Source organism: Berghia stephanieae, chromosome 1 (assembly GCF_034508935.2).
Source record: "Berghia stephanieae isolate SIO BIC M18660-M18661 chromosome 1, UCSD_Bste_1.3, whole genome shotgun sequence".
NCBI classification, from domain to species: domain Eukaryota; kingdom Metazoa; phylum Mollusca; class Gastropoda; order Nudibranchia; family Aeolidiidae; genus Berghia; species Berghia stephanieae.
Genome location: NC_088360.1, coordinates 59,113,728 through 59,141,227, shown reverse-complemented (window position 1 = coordinate 59,141,227; position 27,500 = coordinate 59,113,728). Strand labels below are relative to the sequence as shown.

General features: G+C 35.9%; 1 protein-coding gene and 1 long non-coding RNA gene across 2 annotated transcripts in view; one reads left to right on the top strand and one right to left on the bottom strand.

The window, feature by feature from the left end:
* LOC144978412 (uncharacterized) overlaps positions 1-27,500 on the top strand; it is a 245,435-nt gene that overhangs the window by 91,957 nt on the left and 125,978 nt on the right. The gene's annotated exons all lie outside the window — the stretch shown is intronic.
* On the bottom strand, positions 742-6,879 carry LOC144978409 (uncharacterized). Its single transcript, XR_013646511.1, has 3 exons — positions 6,621-6,879; positions 2,273-5,658; positions 742-1,310 (listed from the first exon to the last, which is right to left on the bottom strand). It is a non-coding gene; the product is annotated as an uncharacterized LOC144978409 (long non-coding RNA).

Here is a 27,500-nt window from a genome sequence, read left to right as displayed (position 1 = left end):
GGTCTACAATTAAAAAGACTTTAAAAACCGCAAATTCCAATAGACAACGATGAATTGTTTCTATTGTACAAGTAACTGAAGTTAGGAGCAAGGTAGTGTCCAGTAAACGTTTAGTTAGGAACTTACTTGCTTGATCCTCTAAATTACAAAACCATTTCTGTCAAGTTACTATTTTCAGTTTTTAAAAGTTGCTATTAACTGTCCAACAATGGTGTCTCGCCAGTCAATAAACCTGTGATTTTCTTTCAGTCATTATGTAACACTTGTGGTTTTATTCTCTATGTAAAACGAATAATTACAAAAAAAAAACTACACATGTTTTTTACTTTATATTGTAATGTCTAACATCATCGTATTTCTACTTGGGATTGAATTTGAACTTTTTTTTATTTCGAAACAGACTTCCTACCGATGAATATAATCGTAGTATAGTTATTCTACAATCCCCATTCGTGGAAGACTGATTGCTAAGAATAATAATTCATTTCTTGTGGTATTCTTTCATCTTTTGTCTGGTATCCTATTTTACAGATACAACTTCCTAGCGGTCATGCGTTGCCAGCCTTCAGCAGTCGTTTCCCTGAGCGAGGCGACGTCAGTTGTTTTATTAATGCTTGGAGGGAACATATCACAAAGTGCGCACGTAAACCGTATGCTTATGTAGCGCAGTTTGCAACCTTGTTTATGTGTGCTATATTCAAGCTACGACACCGATCAATAACCAAACACAATACGTTGATAAAGGTTTTGAAGCTAAATGAGATATATTTTATTACAATATAACAAAGATATTATGAGATATGAAGATGAAATGATAGATGTAATAAGTATGAAATCAAATAGATGGATGACAAATTGATGGAGATGTGTGATGATGAATATGATATGAAAGCGATATGAAAATATATAATTAAATCAATTAATTATCAATACTTTACCAAACCGCTACCACATCAGACAATCTCACAGATAGGTTGCAACCATCACAGTCATACAGGCAACTAATAATTAACTAGCTAACTAAACACCATCCAGACGTGTGGAAGAAAGTCAAAAGAGTGTTCTTGATATTCAACAAAAACCGTAAGGTTGTTCTAATATTGTTAATTAGTCTCTTCTTGAAATTGTTCTGGTTTCACAGTATTCATAAACAGATCAATTGTTTCTCAATGTTCTGATATTAAAATAAGCAAATGGTTCTTCACAGGTAACTTATAAAACAGGCAAATGTTCAGTTTCTATTAGGGTCAAGCTATGAGTGTATAGCCTAAAGTTGGCTTGTTAAAGCCCAGCCTCCAACGGCTCATTCACTTTAAAGAAAGAAAATGATTTTGTTATAATATGATAATCATACGAATATAACTCTATCTATATTCGAACTCACTCAATATGTTTACTTTAAATGAGTAAATATTATTTTACTTTAACAAATCAATTTATTAATGTTGATTAATATTGCTTTACTTTGTAGATATGAAATAATAATGCTTTATAGCAAGAAAAGCTTATTTTCTTTACAACAAGAATATATTACACAATTAATTTCATTATCTGATTAATTAATTGAGAATCAAAATTTAAAGTGATATTATGATATTGATATCAAAACACAATCATAATTGTAATCACAACATATTATTCAAAATCTCACCAGAGCCGAACAGATTATTGAAATCACAAATTAAGTCTACACAAGACTTTAATCAAACTCTACACAAGAGTTATAACACAACTTGATTCAGCTCAAACTTTGAGCACCGCAAAGTCTACACAAGACTTAAATCACACTCTACACAAGAGTTAACACAAAACGTGTTTCAGCTCGAACTTTGAGCACTACAAAGTCTACACAAGACTTTAATCTAACTCTACACAAGAGTTAAACAAATGAGCCTAAAAGACTCCGCTGTGGTTATCGCTTAGAGACTATGAGCCTAAAAGACTCCTCTGTCTGGTCTCTTTTGAGACAATGAGCCTAAAAGACTCCGCTGAGTGGTCTCTTTTGAGACAATGAGCCTAAAAGACTCCGCTGAGTGGTCTGAAGAAACTGCTCAAAACTCTGGCATTTATAGGCAAAAATCAAGCAAACGAAGCAAAATTCTACCCACACAACCGGATGTTAGTCATATCCGTAAACATCTGAAATTCCTTAAAACTCCCCCAGATTCCATAATCATGGACAACAACAACCCATCCTGATACCGGACATCCTCATATCAAGGATAAATAAATTCGTCAGCCCCATAGTTACGAGATATCAATCAAGCCATACCATAACAAAGTCACTCCCGTAGAATACAGGGATCCTACTTTGCTTATAAGTTTACGGAGAAAACAAGATTGATGCCTTTCTCACAATAACACCCACACTACGTAGTTTAATTCAAACTTCCGGGCCATAGGTGCATGATCTGATACGACCTGTATCAACAAAAGAAGGGTTGTTCCGGAGGGATTACAATAACAACAACAACTAATACTACGACGACGTACATCCTGTCGTAAACTGACGCCTACACGGAAGCATTTCGTTACATATCTCCCCCCTAAGACTAAATTTGGTACAACATTTAGTTAGATCATCGAAATGCCTCAAGATCACATCGATCTCGACAATTATTTGGGCTCATGGTTGTCCCTTCCTTCAACAGACAACATCGGCATCACACATCCACACTTCAACTCCACCTTGCCGTGTGTCATGCATTTCGGTGGTTCATGATCCTTGTTTTCGTCAAAACATGGAAGTCGAGGACTCTTAACAGTGGGAGCACGAGTAAATGATCGAATGTCACTTGTCATACTGTCGTTGTTGGAGGAAGCCTGACACTCCGACTTTAACCTAAGCAGTTCAAGCTCTTTCTCCATCAGAGCTTCTTGCCTTTGAGCTCGTGCTCTGCTTATCTCCTCCTCTTCTTTGGCACGTTCTCTCTCCTTCTCTTTTCCTCTTCATCTTCTTGTAACTGGGCTGTCACCCAAGCACGGAGATCTTCACCCCTTAACTCCAATTTTTCTCCAGGTTTAATTAATCTTTCCACATCCATCTCTAGGACAATTAATCAAACCAATTCAAATTCAAATAAACAAACTTCAATATGTTTATCGACACTGTTGCCGTAAATGTTACTTTCACGTAGAATAAAGTGGTATTACAAGTAACCTTATTAACGATATGCGGTCAATATAGATCCCAAAACAGATTCAAAACAGGCAATTAATACCGATTCCTACACGGAATTCAACATTGATCTATATATAGACTCAAATATAGAATCAAAACAAATTTACTACAGGTCCTAACACAGAACCAACGCTTCACCCAGATTCCTACACAGAATCAAAACATTGACTTAATATAGACGTATATTAGAGTCAAAACAACTGATTTAATACAGGTCCTCACACGGAACCAACGCTTCACCCAGATTCCCCACACGGAATCAACACAATAGCTTCACCCAGATTCCTCACACGGAATCAACAAAATAGCTTCACCCAGATTCCCCACACGGAATCATAAAAACTATCTTCACCCAGATTCTTTCTCAGAATCAACAAAATAACTTCACCCAGATTCTTTCTCAGAATCAACAAAATATCTTCACCCAGATTCTTTCTTAGAATCACAAAATATCTTCACCCAGATTCTCTCTTAGAATCAACAAAATATCTTCACCCAGATTCTCTCTTAGAATCAACAAAATATCTTCACCCAGATTCTTTCTTAGAATCAACAAAATGTCTTCACCCAGATTCTCTCTCAGAATCAACAAAATATCTTCACCCAGATTCTTTCTTAGAATCAACAAAATGTCTTCACCCAGATTCTCTCTCAGAATCAACAAAATATCTTCACCCAGATTCTCTCTCAGAATCAACAAAATATCTTCACCCAGATTCTTTCTTAGAATCAACAAAATATCTTCACCCAGATTCTTACACAGAATCAACAAAATGTCTTCACCCAGATTCTTCCTTAGAATCAACAAAATATCTTCACCCAGATTCTCTCTTAGAATCAACAAAATATCTTCACCCAGATTCTCTCTTAGAATCAACAAAATATCTTCACCCAGATTCTTTCTTAGAATCAACAAAATGTCTTCACCCAGATTCTCTCTCAGAATCAACAAAATATCTTCACCCAGATTCTTTCTTAGAATCAACAAAATGTCTTCACCCAGATTCTCTCTCAGAATCAACAAAATATCTTCACCCAGATTCTCTCTCAGAATCAACAAAATATCTTCACCCAGATTCTTTCTTAGAATCAACAAAATATCTTCACCCAGATTCTTACACAGAATCAACAAAATGTCTTCACCCAGATTCTTCCTTAGAATCAACAAAATATCTTCACCCAGATTCTCTCTTAGAATCAACAAAACATCCTCACCCAGATTCTTTCTTAGAATCAACAAAATGTCTTCACCCAGATTCTCTCTCAGAATCAACAAAATATCTTCACCCAGATTCTCTCTTAGAATCAACAAAATGTCTTCACCCAGATTCTTACACGGAATCAATACCTTGACTTACTATAGGTGCATAGAGAGTCAGAACAAATGATTTAATACGGATCCTCACACGGGACCAACACAATATTCACCCAGATTCCTACACGGAATCAAATTACCCCAACAACCACCTTCGTTCCTTACAAATGGGAGAGGGGGGACAGTGGAGGCTTTACAGCGCGAGTACCGCTTACGCGCTAACTCAGTGATCCGTATCACGATGACAGATGACTGACAACTTAGAACCGAACAAATGAAAATTACCAGAATAACTTGTATTACACCTTGCGTATAATGACAGTCTTATAACCATTAAATGGATACCAATTTGCTTTAAGCTCAAAGATATTATCTATCTCAAGTTTCAAACAACTCCCTAACCTGTCTCAACAATTGTTTGGTCGCGATGTCTCTTGAATGCACAACAATAAGAATCCCACTTCTGACACCAAATTATGTCACAAAGTGCGCACGTAAACCGTATGCTTATGTAGCGCAGTTTGCAACCTTGTTTATGTGTGCTATATTCAAGCTACGACACCGATCAATAACCAAACACAATACGTTGATAAAGGTTTTGAAGCTAAATGAAGATATATTTTATTACAATATAACAAAGATATTATGAGATATGAAGATGAAATGATAGATGTAATAAGTATGAAATCAAATAGATGGATGACAAATTGATGGAGATGTGTGATGATGAATATGATATGAAAGCGATATGAAAATATATAATTAAATCAATTAATTATCAATACTTTACCAAACCGCTACCACATCAGACAATCTCACAGATAGGTTGCAACCATCACAGTCATACAGGCAACTAATAATTAACTAGCTAACTAAACACCATCCAGACGTGTGGAAGAAAGTCAAAAGAGTGTTCTTGATATTCAACAAAAACCGTAAGGTTGTTCTAATATTGTTAATTAGTCTCTTCTTGAAATTGTTCTGGTTTCACAGTATTCATAAACAGATCAATTGTTTCTCAATGTTCTGATATTAAAATAAGCAAATGGTTCTTCACAGGTAACTTATAAAACAGGCAAATGTTCAGTTTCTATTAGGGTCAAGCTATGAGTGTATAGCCTAAAGTTGGCTTGTTAAAGCCCAGCCTCCAACGGCTCATTCACTTTAAAGAAAGAAAATGATTTTGTTATAATATGATAATCATACGAATATAACTCTATCTATATTCGAACTCACTCAATATGTTTACTTTAAATGAGTAAATATTATTTTACTTTAACAAATCAATTTATTAATGTTGATTAATATTGCTTTACTTTGTAGATATGAAATAATAATGCTTTATAGCAAGAAAAGCTTATTTTCTTTACAACAAGAATATATTACACAATTAATTTCATTATCTGATTAATTAATTGAGAATCAAAATTTAAAGTGATATTATGATATTGATATCAAAACACAATCATAATTGTAATCACAACATATTATTCAAAATCTCACCAGAGCCGAACAGATTATTGAAATCACAAATTAAGTCTACACAAGACTTTAATCAAACTCTACACAAGAGTTATAACACAACTTGATTCAGCTCAAACTTTGAGCACCGCAAAGTCTACACAAGACTTAAATCACACTCTACACAAGAGTGAACACAAAACGTGTTTCAGCTCGAACTTTGAGCACTACAAAGTCTACACAAGACTTTAATCTAACTCTACACAAGAGTTAAACAAATGAGCCTAAAAGACTCCGCTGTGGTTATCGCTTAGAGACTATGAGCCTAAAAGACTCCGCTGTCTGGTCTCTTTTGAGACAATGAGCCTAAAAGACTCCGCTGAGTGGTCTCTTTTGAGACAATGAGCCTAAAAGACTCCGCTGAGTGGTCTGAAGAAACTGCTCAAAACTCTGGCATTTATAGGCAAAAATCAAGCAAACGAAGCAAAATTCTACCCACACAACCGGATGTTAGTCATATCCGTAAACATCTGAAATTCCTTAAAACTCCCCCAGATTCCATAATCATGGACAACAACAACCCATCCTGATACCGGACATCCTCATATCAAGGATAAATAAATTCGTCAGCCCCATAGTTACGAGATATCAATCAAGCCATACCATAACAAAGTCACTCCCGTAGAATACAGGGATCCTACTTTGCTTATAAGTTTACGGAGAAAACAAGATTGATGCCTTTCTCACAATAACACCCACACTACGTAGTTTAATTCAAACTTCCGGGCCATAGGTGCATGATCTGATACGACCTGTATCAACAAAAGAAGGGTTGTTCCGGAGGGATTACAATAACAACAACAACTAATACTACGACGACGTACATCCTGTCGTAAACTGACGCCTACACGGAAGCATTTCGTTACAGAACATAATATGCATACTTTCCATTTTTATTCCGAAGAGAGCACCTAATTGCACTAAGGATATTCGCATTTGTGTGAGAGGCAACGTGCGCTTATTTGAAGGTCTGATAACCCAATGTCTTATGGGCTCATTGTTGTAATGGACATCTCAAGAAAAAGCTAAATATTTGTCCATTACAACAATGTTAAACTTGACCCATAAGTGGCTTCGGATGTCAGACCTGCATATATGTACAGGTCGGTGAGAGGGCAAGGGTTTGTCATCCTGAAGGATGGATGTGTTGTGTGGTCGTATTCCGTCTTATATGTGCATAATCTTTAATCATTAATATCTTATTATATCTTTATTAGTAAAAAATGGCTTTGAGCAGACGTGTATTTATTTGTAGGTCTGAATAATATATGTATATGCGTGTGTGTATATATACATGTGTGTGTGTGTGTGTGTGTGTGTGTGTGATGTCCCAGAAGTCGTGCACCATGTAGATTCTTATAATAGTAAATATGAATAGCAATAATATCAAAAATCACAATAGATGCTCAAATAGCTCACCTTCTGCACTGACACATGCATCAATTCTCTTTATAAAACTATTTCTTGGAAACATTTAATCAAACGGCAGACAGTAGCATAGCGCAGTGACTTTTCTCTCTCAGGATGAATATGGTTTAATTATTCATCTATAGCGCCTTATGTTGTCCCATTTTTTCCAAACATAAAAACCAATTAAATTTTTTCTTGTATCATCAGTTTTTCACCCATGTGTGGAATTAAAAAAGACAACAACAAATTATCATATTATTATAAATTAATATTAATATTATATTGTTACTCTTGTGTATTTTCAAAAAATTCTACATACTGCGCGACTTCTGGGTCAGAAGAGAGAGAGAGAGAGAGAGAGAGAGAGAGAGAGAGAGAGAGAGAGAGAGAGAGAGAGAGAGAGAGAGAGAGAGAGAGAGAGAGAGAGAGAGAGGGGGGGGGATGGAAGGGGTCCGAATATGTATGTTAAGTGTACTCATTCCTGCTGATTGAAAATGCAATATCCGTTCTCGACAATTTAACGAACACGGACGCACACGCACTGCCCGCACACACATACACACGCGTGTGTGTATGTGTGTGTATGTGTGTATATGTATATATATATTTATATATATATATATATATATATATATATATATATATATATATATATATATATATATAGAGAGAGAGAGAGAGAGAGAGAGAGATAAATAAATAGATAGAAAAATAGAGACAGAGAGGGAGAGATAAATAGATAGATAGATAGATGTGTGTGTGTGTTTATGTGTGTATGTGTGTGTGAGAGAGAGGGAGAGAGAGAGAGAGAGAGATAGAGAGAGAGAGAGAGAGAGAGAGAGAGAGAGAGAGGGGGGGGGGGGGGGCGGGAGTTAATATAGCTTGTGGATAAATGACATAAAAATTGGAATAGATTTTCCCAGTTTCTATGCTGCCGTCAGCGGCCTTGTCTTTGTCACCAGGCAATAATGTGCTCACGGAAGATTTCAAACACGTTATCAACGTAATCTTCGTCGCCCGCATCCTTCCAGACACTTTTGTAATTGGCTATACCATCATCAGGATCATCGTTATCAACATTGTTATCATCTCGCCATCATCATTTTGGTTCACTCCATGTGCTATTATGTTTTATCAATGGAACTTACGTTCATTGTTGTAACTATTATCACCTCCCCCTCCCCCCACATTCTTTTACTCATCTGACTACATTACTTCCTCCTCCCCTCCTTCTCCTCGTCTTCCTTCTCATCCCCCGTCTCGCCCTCCTCCTCCTTTTCATTCTGGTGCACACAACCACCATCTCTCCTTATCCTTTTCCTCGCTCATTGTATACTCATCCTCATCTTTACCTAAATAAATAGAACGATAATAATGATGACGATGATGACAACAGTAAGGACGAGGACAGACGGCCTTTTTGTCCATTTTTACCCTATGTAGTGACAGAATAAAATTGAAGAACGGTTTTCACTGTGTCATTTTAATAGTCAATTTAATATCGTCAAGCCTCCAGAATAACTTCAACAGAGACACATACCATCGAAATGTTTTGAAATTGACCAGTATTCATTATTTCGAGGACATCGGTCAATTGTGAATAGACGAACTGGGGGCGGGGTGTGCACATACATTAACAACAAATGGTGTCACTCCAATAACTGTAAGACAAAGAAAGTGTACTGTGATTAACATATTGAATTTCTTACCGTATCTTCACGACCACATTATCTACCCCGTGAATATATTTATGTCATCATCGTCCCCGTCTACATTCTACCATCATCAGACAACAACACAGCAAATAGTATTTTAAGGAAATAAATACAGGACATTCAGATAAAGTCACCCGACGCCGTAATGATGATCACATGTAATTTTAACCCCTGTAATGATTTCACTCTCCCTGGAGTTTATCAGTATTGGACTGCGATACAGGGGGCAAAAAGACATTAGGTTTATTTCTATGTAATGTTAAAAATAGTTATAAATTAATATTCACCCTGTTTATCTGACCACTGCATGCTCTTGCTACTTCCTACCACAGACTAGGAGGATTTTGAAACGTTTAAAACCAGAAGAAAAGTGTACAGATCTGGAACGGAAGTGTGTGTGTGAAGATTTGCGGGGTTGTTTTGAATGCACTGACTGGAATATTTTTATCGAATCATGTGATAGTGTGGATGAGCTGAATGACTGTGTGAGTGAGTATTTGAAATATTGTGAATAGCTGGTGTGTTTTAAAAAAGAAATATGATAGTATCCTAATAGCAAGCCTTGGGTAACAAAAGATATAAAACTTCTATCAAACTAGAGGAAAACTCTCTTAACTAGTGGAAACAAATCAGATCTTAAAACAAAACAAAAAGAGACAAAGAGAGTAATATCTAGTTGTGGAGACAAGTACAAAAATTATATTGAAAAATTCTTTTCTTCTGGGGACACGTGGCGGGGTCTTAAAACTGCTGTCAACTATAATCCAAAGCCCACGATTATACCAGAAGACATCGAAATTGAAACTCTAAACAAATTTTATTTACGTTTCGACACAGCAAACACATTTGAAATTGAAAAAGTAAAACATAAATTAGACAGGGCTTTGGAAGATGAAATGACTATTGAGGTCAGTGAAGAAGAAACGAGATTTATATTTTCGAAACTAAACTAGAGGAAGGCTGCTGGGCCGGATGGGTTGAAAGGAAAATTATTAAAAGAATGTGCCCATCAGCTTTCCCCCATTTATACACATATTTTTAACATGTTCCTCCAATGCGTTTCGATCCCTGCAATTTGGAAGCTTCAAAAATGATTCCTGTTCCATAAAAAGGGAAAAATTTGAATCAATGAACGATCTCAGACTTGTTTTTATAAACAATAGGAACCAGTTTATGCCATTGAGTGATAGTCATCGATTTGCTTACAAATCAGAACATGGCGTAGAGGATGCCATTCTGCTGTTTACAAACAACATCTAGCATCAACAGCATATAGATCACGCTAAGAGCTATTTCATAATGCTTTTTGCAGATTGTTCTTCAGCGTTCAATACAACGCAACCTCAGTTGGTTGTTCAAATATTGACTAGTCTGAATTTAAACAAGGATATAATTGCTTTGGTGTTCGAATTTCTTACGGAGAGATAGAGAGCACAGTATGTTCATTTAGGACAAAACGTGTCTTCCTGTATAACTACAAATATTGGTGCACCTCAACATCGAGCATTGTCCCCTGTATTATTCACAATAATTGGAGAATTCAAAACCTGAGGGTAATTTTAATAAAGTTTGCAGATGACACCGCTCTTCAAGTCCTTATAACAAATGGCAACGACGTGGCATATAGACAAGAAATGGATAGATTTGTGTCTTGGTGTGATGCCCACCACCTAGAGCTTAACATAAGCATGGACAGGAGCTAGTGATTGACTTTAGGAGAGTGAGGGAATCGATGGAACCGTTACAATTAAAGGACTAATTCGTCCAGTGAGTTCCTCACTACAAATACCTTCGTGTAACAATTGATTACAGGCTCAAGTGGGATGAACACTTGAAAATGATTAAACATAAGATTTGCAGATGTACATAATTTTTAATCAAAACTTTCTCAGTTTAGAATAGACAAAACCCTCTGCACAAAATAAATCCAAACATTTAAAAAGTCCATTAAATGCTATATAAATGATGTTGACAGTTTAGATCTTTTATATGAGAAATTCTGCATAAGTAAAATAACTAAAATATTAAATGACCAGCATCATCCACTAAGACCATCAGTTATTTTGTCAGAAAAGAGTGGTCGCCCTTTCTCTATTTCAACAAAAACAGAGAGACACCGAAAATCTTTTCTGCCGTCCAGTATTAGGCTTTATAACAACAAGCAATACTTATTTTATATAATTATTTTCGCTTTTTTGCTTCCAAGTAATGTAAATATTAAAGAATTAATTTATTTGTTTTGCATTCTTTTCAATTTTCAATTTATAGTGACAATTTTAACTATTTTACAGTGCTGAAATTCTTCTTTCATAAAGCGCGGCTCTGGCTGTGAAACCCGCTCTTTATTTATATATACATCATATTTCCATTATATAATTCTCTTACTGTGTAAAAGGACAGACAACTAAATTATCGCAAACACATTGAGGGAACCGCAAATAAAATCGCAAAAAGAAACAGCCTGGTGAGAAAACTCGCAAATACAACCTGGGGAGCCTCACCACATGTACTGAGAACGTCTGCTTTGGCACTGTGCTATAGTGTCGGAGAATAATGTACTCCTGTTTGGATGAGAAGCCCACATGTAAACCGCATTGAAATCCGACTAAGAGAATCAATGAGACTTATAACAGGATGTCTCAAGTCAACTCCAACTCAGTGGCTCCCAACACTGAGCGGCATTGCACCACCAAGTCTTAGACGCCAAGAAGCTAACCAAAGGATGCATGCAAGGATTGACGAAGCCACAGACAACATTCCCGTAAAATCAATAATAAAGCAGGCACCTTCAACAACAGGACTCAAATCGAGAAGACCTTTCCATCTAACAAAAATGGCAGACTTCAGTGTGGAGAAAAACTGGAGAGAAATGTGGAACAGGGAAACACCAAGAGGAGGAAACATCATTAAAGATCCAACCAAAAGAGTGCCTGCATTCAATAACGCCAGGAAATACTGGACTGCCTCAAATCGCCTCTTAACTGGACATGGCAGAACTGCATCAAATATGTGCAGATGTAAACTTCGAAACAGTGACACCTGCCAGAAATGTCAGGCAGCCCAAGAGACCAGCGATCACATCGTCCTACACTGCCGTCACAAAGTGCGCACGTAAACCGTATGCTTATGTAGCGCAGTTTGCAACCTTGTTTATGTGTGCTATATTCAAGCTACGACACCGATCAATAACCAAACACAATACGTTGATAAAGGTTTTGAAGCTAAATGAAGATATATTTTATTACAATATAACAAAGATATTATGAGATATGAAGATGAAATGATAGATGTAATAAGTATGAAATCAAATAGATGGATGACAAATTGATGGAGATGTGTGATGATGAATATGATATGAAAGCGATATGAAAATATATAATTAAATCAATTAATTATCAATACTTTACCAAACCGCTACCACATCAGACAATCTCACAGATAGGTTGCAACCATCACAGTCATACAGGCAACTAATAATTAACTAGCTAACTAAACACCATCCAGACGTGTGGAAGAAAGTCAAAAGAGTGTTCTTGATATTCAACAAAAACCGTAAGGTTGTTCTAATATTGTTAATTAGTCTCTTCTTGAAATTGTTCTGGTTTCACAGTATTCATAAACAGATCAATTGTTTCTCAATGTTCTGATATTAAAATAAGCAAATGGTTCTTCACAGGTAACTTATAAAACAGGCAAATGTTCAGTTTCTATTAGGGTCAAGCTATGAGTGTATAGCCTAAAGTTGGCTTGTTAAAGCCCAGCCTCCAACGGCTCATTCACTTTAAAGAAAGAAAATGATTTTGTTATAATATGATAATCATACGAATATAACTCTATCTATATTCGAACTCACTCAATATGTTTACTTTAAATGAGTAAATATTATTTTACTTTAACAAATCAATTTATTAATGTTGATTAATATTGCTTTAGTTTGTAGATATGAAATAATAATGCTTTATAGCAAGAAAAGCTTATTTTCTTTACAACAAGAATATATTACACAATTAATTTCATTATCTGATTAATTAATTGAGAATCAAAATTTAAAGTGATATTATGATATTGATATCAAAACACAATCATAATTGTAATCACAACATATTATTCAAAATCTCACCAGAGCCGAACAGATTATTGAAATCACAAATTAAGTCTACACAAGACTTTAATCAAACTCTATACAAGAGTTATAACACAACTTGATTCAGCTCAAACTTTGAGCACCACAAAGTCTACACAAGACTTAAATCACACTCTACACAAGAGTTAACACAAAACGTGTTTCAGCTCGAACTTTGAGCACTACAAAGTCTACACAAGACTTTAATCCAACTCTACACAAGAGTTAAACAAATGAGCCTAAAAGACTCCGCTGTGGTTATCGCTTAGAGACTATGAGCCTAAAAGACTCCGCTGTCTGGTCTCTTTTGAGACAATGAGCCTAAAAGACTCCGCTGAGTGGTCTGAAGAAACTGCTCAAAACTCTGGCATTTATAGGCAAAAATCAAGCAAACGAAGCAAAATTCTACCCACACAACCGGATGTTAGTCATATCCGTAAACATCTGAAATTCCTTAAAACTCCCCCAGATTCCATAATCATGGACAACAACAACCCATCCTGATACCGGACATCCTCATATCAAGGATAAATAAATTCGTCAGCCCCATAGTTACGAGATATCAATCAAGCCATACCATAACAAAGTCACTCCCGTAGAATACAGGGATCCTACTTTGCTTATAAGTTTACGGAGAAAACAAGATTGATGCCTTTCTCACAATAACACCCACACTACGTAGTTTAATTCAAACTTCCGGGCCATAGGTGCATGATCTGATACGACCTGTATCAACAAAAGAAGGGTTGTTCCAGAGGGATTCAATAACAACAACAACTAATACTACGACGACGTACATCCTGTCGTAAACTGAAGCCTACACGGAAGCATTTCGTTACATATCTCCCCCCTAAGACTAAATTTGGTACAACATTTAGTTAGATCATCGAAATGCCTCAAGATCACATCGATCTCGACAATTATTTGGGCTCATGGTTGTCCCTTCCTTCAACAGACAACATCGACATCACACATCCACACTTCAACTCCACCTTGCCGTGTGTCATGCATTTCGGTGGTTCATGATCCTTGTTTTCGTCAAAACATGGAAGTCGAGGACTCTTAACAGTGGGAGCATGAGTAAATGATCGAATGTCACTTGTCATACTGTCGTTGTTGGAGGAAGCCTGACACTCCGACTTTAACCTAAGCAGTTCAAGCTCTTTCTCCATCAGAGCTTCTTGCCTTTGAGCTCGTGCTCTGCTTATCTCCTCCTCTTCTTTGGCACGTTCTCTCTCCTTCTCTTTTCTCTCTTCATCTTCTTGTAACTGGCTGTCACCCAAGCACGGAGATCTTCACCCCTTAACTCCAATTTTTCTCCAGGTTTAATTAATCTTTCCACATCCATCTCTAGGACAATTAATCAAACCAATTCAAATTCAAATAAACAAACTTCAATATGTTTATCGACACTGTTGCCGTAAATGTTACTTTCACGTAGAATAAAGTGGTATTACAAGTAACCTTATTAACGATATGCGGTCAATATAGATCCCAAAACAGATTCAAAACAGGCAATTAATACCGATTCCTACACGGAATTCAACATTGATCTATATATAGACTCAAATATAGAATCAAAACAAATTTACTACAGGTCCTAACACAGAACCAACGCTTCACCCAGATTCCTACACAGAATCAAAACATTGACTTAATATAGACGTATATTAGAGTCAAAACAACTGATTTAATACAGGTCCTCACACGGAACCAACGCTTCACCCAGATTCCCCACACGGAATCAACACAATAGCTTCACCCAGATTCCTCACACGGAATCAACAAAATAGCTTCACCCAGATTCCCCACACGGAATCATAAAAACTATCTTCACCCAGATTCTTTCTCAGAATCAACAAAATAACTTCACCCAGATTCTTTCTCAGAATCAACAAAATATCTTCACCCAGATTCTTTCTTAGAATCAACAAAATATCTTCACCCAGATTCTCTCTTAGAATCAACAAAATATCTTCACCCAGATTCTCTCTTAGAATCAACAAAATATCTTCACCCAGATTCTTTCTTAGAATCAACAAAATGTCTTCACCCAGATTCTCTCTCAGAATCAACAAAATATCTTCACCCAGATTCTTTCTTAGAATCAACAAAATGTCTTCACCCAGATTCTCTCTCAGAATCAACAAAATATCTTCACCCAGATTCTCTCTCAGAATCAACAAAATATCTTCACCCAGATTCTTTCTTAGAATCAACAAAATATCTTCACCCAGATTCTTACACAGAATCAACAAAATGTCTTCACCCAGATTCTTCCTTAGAATCAACAAAATATCTTCACCCAGATTCTCTCTTAGAATCAACAAAACATCCTCACCCAGATTCTTTCTTAGAATCAACAAAATATCTTCACCCAGATTCTTTCTTAGAATCAATAAAATATCTTCACCCAGATTCTCTCTCAGAATCAACAAAATATCTTCACCCAGATTCTTACACAGAATCAATACCTTGACTTACTATATGTGCATAGAAAGTCAGAACAAATGATTTAATACAGATCCTCACACGGGACCAACACAATATTCTCCCAGATTCCTACACGGAATCAAATTACCCCAACAACCACCTTCGTTCCTTACAAAAGGGAGAGGGGGGACAATGGAGGCTTTACAGCGCGAGTACCGCTTTCGCGCTAAGTCAGTGATCCGTATCACTATGACAGATGACTGACAACGTATAACCGAACAAGTGAAAATTACCAGAATAACTTGCATTACACCTTGCGTATAATGACAGTCTTATAACCATTAAATGGATACCAATTTGCTTTAAGCTCAAAGATAGTATCTATCTCAAGTTTCAAACAACTCCCTAACCTGTCTCAACAATTGTTTGGTCGCGATGTCTCTTGAATGCACAACAATAAGAATCCCACTTCTGACACCAAATTATGTCACAAAGTGCGCACGTAAACCGTATGCTTATGTAGCGCAGTTTGCAACCTTGTTTATGTGTGCTATATTCAAGCTACGACACCGATCAATAACCAAACACAATACGTTGATAAAGGTTTTGAAGCTAAATGAAGATATATTTTATTACAATATAACAAAGATATTATGAGATATGAAGATGAAATGATAGATGTAATAAGTATGAAATCAAATAGATGGATGACAAATTGATGGAGATGTGTGATGATGAATATGATATGAAAGCGATATGAAAATATATAATTAAATCAATTAATTATCAATACTTTACCAAACCGCTACCACATCAGACAATCTCACAGATAGGTTGCAACCATCACAGTCATACAGGCAACTAATAATTAACTAGCTAACTAAACACCATCCAGACGTGTGGAAGAAAGTCAAAAGAGTGTTCTTGATATTCAACAAAAACCGTAAGGTTGTTCTAATATTGTTAATTAGTCTCTTCTTGAAATTGTTCTGGTTTCACAGTATTCATAAACAGATCAATTGTTTCTCAATGTTCTGATATTAAAATAAGCAAATGGTTCTTCACAGGTAACTTATAAAACAGGCAAATGTTCAGTTTCTATTAGGGTCAAGCTATGAGTGTATAGCCTAAAGTTGGCTTGTTAAAGCCCAGCCTCCAACGGCTCATTCACTTTAAAGAAAGAAAATGATTTTGTTATAATATGATAATCATACGAATATAACTCTATCTATATTCGAACTCACTCAATATGTTTACTTTAAATGAGTAAATATTATTTTACTTTAACAAATCAATTTATTAATGTTGATTAATATTGCTTTAGTTTGTAGATATGAAATAATAATGCTTTATAGCAAGAAAAGCTTATTTTCTTTACAACAAGAATATATTACACAATTAATTTCATTATCTGATTAATTAATTGAGAATCAAAATTTAAAGTGATATTATGATATTGATATCAAAACACAATCATAATTGTAATCACAACATATTATTCAAAATCTCACCAGAGCCGAACAGATTATTGAAATCACAAATTAAGTCTACACAAGACTTTAATCAAACTCTATACAAGAGTTATAACACAACTTGATTCAGCTCAAACTTTGAGCACCACAAAGTCTACACAAGACTTAAATCACACTCTACACAAGAGTTAACACAAAACGTGTTTCAGCTCGAACTTTGAGCACTACAAAGTCTACACAAGACTTTAATCCAACTCTACACAAGAGTTAAACAAATGAGCCTAAAAGACTCCGCTGTGGTTATCGCTTAGAGACTATGAGCCTAAAAGACTCCGCTGTCTGGTCTCTTTTGAGACAATGAGCCTAAAAGACTCCGCTGAGTGGTCTGAAGAAACTGCTCAAAACTCTGGCATTTATAGGCAAAAATCAAGCAAACGAAGCAAAATTCTACCCACACAACCGGATGTTAGTCATATCCGTAAACATCTGAAATTCCTTAAAACTCCCCCAGATTCCATAATCATGGACAACAACAACCCATCCTGATACCGGACATCCTCATATCAAGGATAAATAAATTCGTCAGCCCCATAGTTACGAGATATCAATCAAGCCATACCATAACAAAGTCACTCCCGTAGAATACAGGGATCCTACTTTGCTTATAAGTTTACGGAGAAAACAAGATTGATGCCTTTCTCACAATAACACCCACACTACGTAGTTTAATTCAAACTTCCGGGCCATAGGTGCATGATCTGATACGACCTGTATCAACAAAAGAAGGGTTGTTCCAGAGGGATTCAATAACAACAACAACTAATACTACGACGACGTACATCCTGTCGTAAACTGAAGCCTACACGGAAGCATTTCGTTACAACTGCCCAGTCATAAAACTTGAAGGTGGCTACGAAACCGTCCTTAGGGCGGAGGAAGACTTTAGAAGCTGGGTCGACGAAATAAAGTTGGAGGTGTAGCCCTACGCTACTACTACTACTGTGTAAAATATAACACGTTTGTCCAAAAAATGTCCTTTGTGGGATGCAATAAATTAATAATAGTAATAATAATAATAATAATAATAATAATAATAATAATAATAATAATAATAAATAATAATAATAATATAATAATAATAATAAAATAATAATAATTAATAATAATAATAATAATAATAATAATAATAATAATAATAATAATAATAATAATAATAATAATAATAAGAAGAAGAAGAAGAAGAAGAAGAAGAAGAAGAAGAAGAAGAAGAAGAATGGTAATTATATGATAGAAATCATCATCAGCATTATCATCATCATCATCATCATCATCATCATCATCATCATCATCATCACCACCACCATCAACATCATCAAACGTTACTTATTTCTTCTAAATTTGCAACGTTGACATCATTTCTACTCGTAGATCAACCCTTTCCACCGCCTCCTTCACAACAATCCTCTACCTCCTCTCCCCTCTTCTCTGACAATCTCACACTCCTACTACCCCTCCCCTCCTTCATCTTCCACTCATTTTCAATAGCATAATTTCTCTTTCCTCGCTTTTTGCTACCACCCCCCCCCCCCCCCACACACACACACACACAAACACACACTCCCGCACCCCCTCTCCCCGATCATCGTCGCCGCCATCACCACCAACACCATACAACCATGAGCACCATATTCGCCTGTACCGTCCAACAATAATTTCTTATCTCGATCCCTCACGCCCATACATATCCATAGGAGTATCACAAATCATAGGAACCATCTTTTGTATACATCCAACCATGACAAAAACCCACACACCAATAAAATATGCCAAGAGGCCTTTTATCCCCTCTAGACTGACGTGCTCACAAGACACCGGACGTACTTAGAACATGACGACGACAGAATCTATGGAATTTTCCTGCTTGAAGTCAAACAGTTCTATCTAAAAGATATGAATATTTTTAGCGAATAAGAGAGAGAGAGAGAGAGAGAGAGAGAGAGAGAGAGAGAGAGAGAGAGAGTAGCACAAATCTTAAAGGTTTCTCGTCTTATAACAAAGTTAAGGGATAAGTTACATTGTTGCAATTCTCTGGACCCTGCTTTGTGTCAATGGGTAAGGTTCCTCAGACAAATTACCCCTCTTGACTCAGGTGTGAATGAATACTTGACTATAGATATGGGCGGATATTGTAAGAGTGCTAAGGCAAAAACATAAATAAATGCGACCATAGTTCGACATGCAATGTATGAAGTAATAATAAGGATGTTAAAATAACTGGCTGGGGAAATGGATATTTTATATTTATTGTTTATTTCATTCATACATGAAATAAAAGAACCATTTTAAATTCTTACAAAATCCTTCAAAATTATGATCTTGCTTGCCTGGGAGATTGTTCTCTGTTCTCAATTGTCGCTTGTGTCAAAATATTCTGTTATCATGTGAAAAAAAGTTTGGAGCAGACACTTGTGTTTTAGGACACAAAAATAAGAATTCAAATTGCTGGAGAGATGGCAATATTTTATGAAGTCATAATCTGGAAAACAGAAAAAATCGAGAAAATGGCTTTATTACAACAAATCTCTCTCTTTGTACAGCATGGTCAACAATGATTATGAAAAGATGCCTATTTCACGATTGGATTTTCTTTTAGGTTAATTTTGAGCAACATAACCTTTTGTGAAAGAAAGTAGGAGAGTTTGACCTTTTTACATTTCTCCTACATCGACATAAGCTAGACTATAGAATTATATTTCTCTAACACTCGACACTGACTGTTTGAAAATGGTTCAGTATGTCGAAGAAGTTTCTGCTTGTTGCTTTCATACTTACTTTACCTCTGAATGTCAAAGAACGCCATTCTTCACGCTCAAGGGCCGTTTCCGAGCAGTCGTTATCTTTTTGCCAGTTGTTGCCTCCACATTTCCTGGAACAGATTCCTTTTATCTTGAAGACACCGCCACGCCGCATGAGGAAAAGTGGACAACAATTACTAAACAAACACCTTTCCATTATGGCCTGGAAATGTTTACTTTAATATATCGACAAATTAAGATGACTCTTGGCTCAATGTTAAATATATAAAATAAACGTGACTCATCGTATCAGACTGGTATTATCTCGGAATGAACCAAATGCTTGGAAGTCAGATTAAACTTGAATTGACAAGACTATGAACTGTTGGTTTTCTTAACTCTTATAATACCACAATATAATTCTCCTTAATAAAACATTATCAACCATGATTAAATTCAATTTTCAGGCCTTTTATCATCCCGACATGTTACCGTTTTGAGGCGCTGAGTCAAATGTATCTATGATTTCAGACCAGATTCCTCCAAACCTTGCTTTGTCAGATAAGTCGTTTTGCATTCAATATGCTAGTTAGTATAGAATAGTAGGAATACAGAGAATACTTCTAAATTATTGTCTGACGCGGCAATCGATGAAATGGACAGCTATACTGTATCCTTTCTATTCCTACTCGTCTATTTCCGTGTTATTCTATACTCTCTCTCTCTCTCTCTCTCTCTCTCTCTCTCTCTCTCTCTCTCTCTCTCTCTCTCTCTACTATCTATCTATCTATCTATCTATCTATCTATCTATCTATCTATCTATCTATCTATCTATCTATCTATCTATCTATCTATCTATCCATCTATCTTTCTACCTATCAATCTATCTATCTCTATCCCTCCCACTCCCATTTCTCTATGTCTCGTATCTGACATTTTCTTTATCCTTCTCACTATAACTTCTTCATTTTCTTCCATATTTCCACATTCACATTGTTCTTGTCCTCGTTTCCCTCCCTCTCCCCCTTCCCACTCCTCTTTTCCCTCCCTGTCCCCCTTCCCACTCCTCGTTTCCCTCCCTCTCCCCCTTCCCACTCCCCTTTTCCCTCCCTCTTCCCCTTCCCAGTCCCCTTTTCATCTTCATCACCCTCTATCTTTCACGCCGCTTTTCTCTTCGACACCATTCCTCACAATTCTCTCAATCTTCCTAGCACATAATTTCTCTATGATTAGACTGACCATTGTCCCAAACCCTACTCTCGTGAAGTATGTTTAAGTGTATTTCAGTGTGCCTGTATATATTGTGCATGTTCCTTTGTTCCCACTATCTATCACAAGTTCCCTCGAACTAACAAGATAAAACGGTCTGTTTTATATCATTCACTTGCTCCTGTCTTCCCAGGCTTATTGCACACATCTTCCAGTGGATAATGCCAGCCTTTAATCAACTTGCCCATCGATTGGCTGACCTGCTCATCTACCCAGGAAATGTCAGTCAATCCATCTATTCACCAATAGTTTTCATACGACCATCCATCTGTCAATCTATTCATCTATCCTGCAACAAATCCACACACCCGTATGTCTGCCTATCTACCTACCTATATGTATACCATCAATCTATCTGATTATTTTTATCTATCTATCTCCATTTAATGAGGATGATAATAGTGACAGCAACCACATTCTATAAATGATTTTTTAAAAAGAAAGAAAGAAATGGTAGAAGTAGTAGTAGTAGTAGTAGTAGTAGTAGTAGTAGTAGTAGTAGTAGTAGAAGTAGTAGTAGTAGTAGTAGTAGTAGTAGTAGTAGTAGTAGTAGTATTAGTAGTAGAAGTAGTAGTAGTAGTAGAAGAAGAAGAAGAAGAAGAAGAAGAAGAAGAAGAAGAAGAAGAAGAAGAAGAAGAAGAAGAAGAAGAAGATGATGATGATGATGATGATGATGATGATGATGATGATGATGATGATGATGATGATGATGATGATGATGATGATGATCATGATAATGATGATGATGATGAAGACGAAGGAGAGAAAAATAAAAACATTATGAAAAAGAAAACAAGGATTTACCTCGGCTATACTTATTTTTGTGAAGGAAAGTATTTTTCACAAGTTGGTGCTCTTACTAATTTCTCGAAAAGGGTTTTGGACAGAATAAATTGCAAATCGTATGGACAAAGTACATAAAATTAAATGACGCTGCAAAGTCTTGCCGGTATTGATGCCCAAGCATTCCATATCACAATGCTGGTCTTACACCTCTTATAAACTGCTATAATTACATTTGTTCAATACATTTTTCAGCTGTACTGTAAGAAAAAAAACATAAAAACAAACACAATTTTTAAAAAAATAAACAACAACAGCAAAAACAACAAACAAACAAAAAGACACGTTTGAAAATTCCAGCCAGAAATCTGGTCCTTTAAATATCGATCGAATAAAATGACTCTCATCTTTGCAAATACTCTGAAATCTCATTTTTCGTGAAGTCCCAGGTTGAAAGTATTTGTCAATACGAGGATCATTTCCATCGATCGATATTTAAGGACGAGTTCTCTAGCCAATTTTTTAAAATAATAATTTTTTGGGGGTAAGTTTTACAGTCTAAAAGCTTCTTAGCAGCTTGGCATTCAAAATTTCTCGCTGCATCTCTTGCGTCTTCACTTCCTGATCCAAAAGAACTTATTAGACTTTTAGACGGCTGTAATTAGATGGGATTATGATCCTCTGCCGTTGATCCTATAATGGTGTGTTTGTGTCAATTAAATTACCATAGAGAAGCGTGGGATGGGGATGGCTTTAGGAAACGTTCTGAGAGAGAGATAGAGAACGAAACTGTGGAGGGCCACGCGGTCTATGATATGTATCGTGATAGCGAAGCTACGGAAAATGTGATTTACGCATTTGACGATAACGATAGCAGGGGGAATGTGAAAATGATTGCAGAAATTATAAAAAAGATAATGCAATAAATGACGATAATGATGATGAGGATGTTGATGGTAATGAATTTAATAATAATATTGATGATCGTAATACTACTACTACTACTGCTACTACTACTACTACTACTACTACTACTACTACTACTACTACTACTACTACTACTATTACTACTACTACTACTACTACTACTACTACTACTACTACTACTACTAACTACTAATAATAATAATAATAATAATAATAATAATAATAATAATAATAATAATAATAATAATGATAATAATATTAATAATAATAATAATAATAATATCTAATAATAATGGCGATGATGATGCTGATGATGAGGATGAGGATGATGATGTTGATGATGATGATGATGATGATGATGATGATGATGATGATGATGATGATGATGATGATGATGATGATTAATGTGATGATGATGTTGATAATTATAATTTAAAATAATAATAATGAAAATATGGATAATAATGTTTTTTATTGATTGATTGAAACAAGGAATTTATTTTTCTTTGTTACAAATTCTTCATCCACGGATGTCTCAATTTTAAGACTTCAAGATTTTGATATCTCGTAATAAAGTAATATATAATTAGAATACATCTTTTTTGTCTTCGCCTCTTTACTTCCTGTTTTTCCTTTCTCATCTCATCTTCTTTCCCATTCTCTCTCTTTTTAATTTTTATTTCTTCCATATGAACTCCTCTTCATGCACCTTTTTATTCTTCGATTTTTATCGCTCTGATCACCTTCTTCTTCTTCTTCTTCTTCTTCTTCTTCTTCTTCTTCTTCTTCTTCTTCTTCTTCTTCTTCTTCTTCTTTGTCTTCTTTTTTTGAATCGTCCTCCTCCTCCTCCTCCTTTTCCTCCTCCTCCTCCTCCTCCTCCTCCTCCTCCTCCTCCTCCTCCTCCTCCTCCTCCTCTTACTCCTCATCTTCTTCCTTTTCTTCATTTTCTTGACTGTTTGTTTTCAAAATGCTATCAAATGGTACAAATTTAGATTGGTTTTGGCATGGCATTATTTCAGTTGCCAGTCACGCACTGCCAGTGCAACGTCACAATAAGTAATGCTATTGTCGTTCCTGCTGTAAAAGACAAAAGGGATAGCCGGCACTTATTGAGTTTCCGATGAGAGAACTAACACTTGTTACAGCATAGCATTTAATTTGTGAGCGTAATCATATTGTATTATTGCATTATTTACGCTGTAGGCTTCCCGAGGTCAGATCAGCCTGACCCAAGGATGTTATAATATGATTCCCTTCATTGCCTTTTCTTTTCAACATCCTCTCTTATTTTGTTGATAGACATTCTTTTCACCCCCCCCCCCCCACCCCCGGAAAAACCTATTACTTACTTTACAAAAATTAATTACTAACCATAACTACAATAATACTGAGTGTGATTAGAAGTACAATCAGGAACAAATGTGTCATTCCAAAATAGTAGGTTCCAACCTTATTGGAAGGGTATGTAAAACCACTCCTACGAAGAGCTGGATACATGCCTTGTGTAATTGCATTTTGGTTTCAGAGTGATGACATCGCATTTTCTAGTCTAAATATATGCTAGTCATCAATACAGATCACCCATCCTCGTTCATTTACTTCCGGTTCTCCTATATATCCTACTACTAAAATGGTTATGCCATCTTATGATTCAATTTGTAATAAGCATAAAAAACTTTAATTCTGATATAATCCATGCTCTCTCTTTGAACTTACGCATTGTGATCCAAAAATGAAATCAATCGTTGGATAGTTGTTTTATGATTCTTCTTCGTGAAAAAAGATTCTCCAACGTCGATAATTCCAACCTTGATAAGTACGATGCTGGATGGTCGTTTACAAGAAAGATTACTCTCGTGAATCGTTTTAGCCGGAATCATCTTTAAATAATTGATGAGAATAAAATCGAAGCCAAAAACATACACATCTTTAGAATTCTGATCGCTCAACTTTCACAGCAAATGTAAACTTTGTACTTAACACAAAAGTATAATAATAGATATAGGCGGTATTCAAAAGAGACCACCCAGGCACTGGTGTAAGGTTTATCAAAAATGATTATATACTTACGATCAAAAGAAAGTATACACATTTAAAATCGTCGTTACTTTTTTATCCGTTGATTTTCCACTGAGTTGTTTACCATTAGCCTCTCTGTGTACCGATAGTTGATGCTTTTGTTTTTGACCTGAAATTCGCTCCCCAGGTCAGTCACGTGCTAAAATGACCTTTTAGCTCCTTACTCTGGACAGGAAGTGTGTAGATTAATTTTTTTGCCATCCGTGTCTTCTTCAATTATTTTCAAGGCAGGAAAACACAATGCAAAATACCATCCATTAATCTACTCGATATCACGACTTAATTAAGAACAGCATGCATGTGCGATTGGTCATCTCAAGCTGGACAGTCTGTGACCAATATCGCAAGAATGCTTAATACCACAAGGAGAACTGTATATTCGTTACTCCCTACCGTTTTTGCTATTTCAAATCGATCCACTAACGAATATACAGTTCTCCTTGTGACATTAATCATTCTTGCGACATTGGTCACAGACTGTCTTGCTTGAAGATGACCAATGGAACGTGCATGCTGTTCTTAACTAAGTCGTGATATCGAGTAGATTAATGGATGGTATTTTCATTGTGTTTTCCTGCCTTGAAAATAATTAAAGAAGACACGGATGGCAAAAAAATTAATCTACACACTTTCTGTCCAGAGTAAGGGGCTAAAAGGTCATTTTAGCACGTGCGCGACCTGGTGAGCGAATTCAAAGTCATATTTACTAGTAAATGATAAGAGAACTAGATCAATTTCTTAATTTGAATCTAACAAAGAGCCGAGCCAATAAATTGTTTTTAAAAAAATAGATAATACTGTTAGGACAAAATACAACCCAACTCTTCAGATAATTAATCAAGTAACTGCCATGCTCTAGAAAAATGAAAGATCTAAAACTTTGGCCAGAGATATCAATTGATTTAAATGACACTCATCTTGTCAAAAACTCTCAAATCTGGGACTTTGCGAAATCATGTTTAAGAGCGTGTGCCAAGGTCATTTAAATCGATCGATATTTGAAGGACGAGTTTTTCTGGCCAAATTTTCAAATACGTGTCTATCCAGAATAAGGCAGTTTACTGGTTAAAATAAGTGCTTTTGATTATAAAATGTATATGAAGTAATAAAAGATTATTGAAATTTTGTGTTGGAATCGTGAACTCGTTTCCAATGCAGCGTTTGGAAGGTCCGCATTTCTTTGCCAATGGAACTCTTTCAGAACTCAAAACTCTGGATTCAAGAAACCTTAATTACTTTATAATATACGAGTAGATAGATCTGAAAAAGATACGCAACATTAAACATTTCTCAAATTAAATTGCTGAAAGATGAATATCTATGAGTGGGTACATTCCTTTTTGAACAATTCGTTGCCTCTTTTTATTTTGTTCTAAACAAGCTACTCTGACTATTCACTTATCATATATATTCACAAGCTTATTTAATTCAAGCGATCCATAATTTTATAAAATGAAAAAAAAATTGATACGGAGTGTAAATAGGGAGTGGTACTAAGATAATCCCTTTCTGCACTGTCAATGCTAACTACTGAACCAACTATTTATATCTGGTATTAGGAGATCAATGGCTACCGCCATGATCAACGAGGCAGCGTGGCTCAGCGTACGGTCTTTGCTTCGTACCCAAAGGTGTCGAGTTGTTTGGCCTTGAGCAAGTCACCTCGCTCTAGCTCGCTTTGCGGCGCTGCACTGCGACTGACGCCTGGGTTATTCCAGTCTTCCCTTGGAATAAACACTAAAGACACATCTACCCTTGGAGATGAATAAAGGGAATTTTATTTTATTTTATTTATTAATAAAAGCGGTCAAACCAATACTCAAGTTTTTAAAAGTACCAGGCATGTAGTCCAATCCGCAATGATAATTATACATAAATTTAGTGACTCGAACGAAGATCCTTTTATACAGTAATCCACTACTGCTTAGCGATCTTTGATTCACAATGGTTGGTACTGCTGGTTAATGAGGAAGAATTCAAGGATAGGATGGTGATCAATAAGATTCTGGTCGGTTCAATGTCCGGAGACAAAAGGACAGACTCGGTGACAATAATAGCCTAACATGAGGACAAAGTGTCCCACTGGTACCTATTTGCACATGGGTTGACAATTAAAAGGATGCCGTTTAGCTCATTTGTCATAGAGTGTAAAAGTGGGAAAAAAATGAAGTAAATGCAGATATATAACCAAATTAGTTTTGGATAATTTGATTAGTAAACATATTGAAAGCATTTATTTCTCTATGCTCATTCCCTTTCCTTCTTTCCCCTTTATCTCTCTCTTAATATATATCTGAAATGGTGTGTGAGAAACAGTGCCAGAGAAAGCGGAAAGAAAAATACTATAAAAAATCATTCCGACATTCAGCCTGCCTCGACTAGGGATCGAACCTCAGACCTCCTGATTACAGGTCTGATTTTTTGGGGGATACTTATTTTCTTGGATTTTCTTTCTGCTTTGTCTGGTATTGTTTCAT